This window comes from Elephantulus edwardii, unplaced genomic scaffold, assembly GCF_000299155.1.
Source record: "Elephantulus edwardii isolate Elephantulus edwardi_28Jun2011 unplaced genomic scaffold, EleEdw1.0 scaffold00204, whole genome shotgun sequence".
NCBI classification, from domain to species: domain Eukaryota; kingdom Metazoa; phylum Chordata; class Mammalia; order Macroscelidea; family Macroscelididae; genus Elephantulus; species Elephantulus edwardii.
The window spans coordinates 4,712,999-4,714,445 of NW_006399954.1; positions in this window are offsets into that span (position 1 = coordinate 4,712,999).

Below are 1,447 nucleotides of genomic sequence, written 5' to 3' on the forward strand. Positions count from 1 at the left end.
GAGAAATGTTCCCACTTTTCCCTAACTTGCTGTTTACAGGTCTTCAGAAAAGAAAAAATATTGCTTCTGCTTGTAAAGAAAAACAGTCAAGAGCAGAAGAATGCAGTAGGAAAACTGTGGATGCCTATAGAGTGCTAGAAACCTGGAAAGAAAAAAATATGAAATTTCAATAACAGTAAGGAAACAGATAGAAAAGACAGATTGTTCACTTTTTGCTTAGCAGCAAAACCTTTTTCATCTTCTGTTTTTGTTTCTATTGTAAGTTTCAATAGTCTACTGTGGCCTGACAGTCCTTTGTTTAACAGGATGAAAGGTTGTCTGGCTCAGCATCATCTTAATGACCATTGGTAATTGGACATTATCCTTCTTTAAGTACATTCCAATAACCATTTCCTTGTTATTTCTATATGAACCATAATTAGCTCGATGAAGTTAGTCTTTCTTGTTATTATTGTTATATGCCATTTAGTCTAGTACAACTCATTCCAATCATACGTATCTTTTCTCTCACAACATCCTCATGATCTCTGACGTGCTCTCATTTATTGTTAGAGTCACTGTTAATCTATCTCCTTGAGGATCTGCCACTGTTCCCACTTCTTGTGGTAAGATGTCTTTTTCAAAGGTCTACCCCCTCCTGTCCAAATTATGTGAGACAACATTTCACCATCTTTGCCTCAAAGGAACACCCTGACTGAACTTCCTTCAGGATAGATCTGTTTCTTCTCTTGTCAATCTATGATACTCTTATTCAACACTGCATTTCAAAGGCCTCAATTCTTTTGTAATTCTTATTCACCATCCCTCTTCAGTTGCTTAGAAAGAAATTGAGAGGACCATAGCTTGCATTGGGAGCACCTTGATATTTTTAACTGAACTTTTACTCTAGTGTTATGGAGAGATCCTTGGCAACAAATTTTCCCACTGCAAAATGTCTTTTAGTATCTTTACTGCTAATACTGTGTGTGTTGATTGTGGATTCAGTAAAATGAAACTATGGAAAACTTCAAATTTTTCTCCAGTGCTTCTTAGTGCTACAATTTCCAGTGCTAGTGGACTTTGTATTTGAAAATTACTTATTTTCAATTTGAAATTTATAAAAAGCTTGATATGAAGAGGAAGCCGTGTGATATCCTATCAGTACATTTAAATCTTAAGGAGTCACTAATTTCTCAGAGAAATTAGGAATGGAAGAAACAGGCATTTACTTTTGACAAGATTTTCTCAGACTTAAAAAAGTAATGCAGAGACAGCTCTGACCCACGACCCCCATCTTCAGGTATCGCGTTGCTCCCCCAGACCCAGCTTGTGCCCCACCCCACCCCCCCGCCAGCTCTGAACTTTGGGACTGGCCAAGGGACGTGTGCAGACACAGTGGACGGTGGGAGTGGACTTGAATCGGGACACACCCCTGCAGCTCTGACCCACGACCCCCATCTTCAGGTAT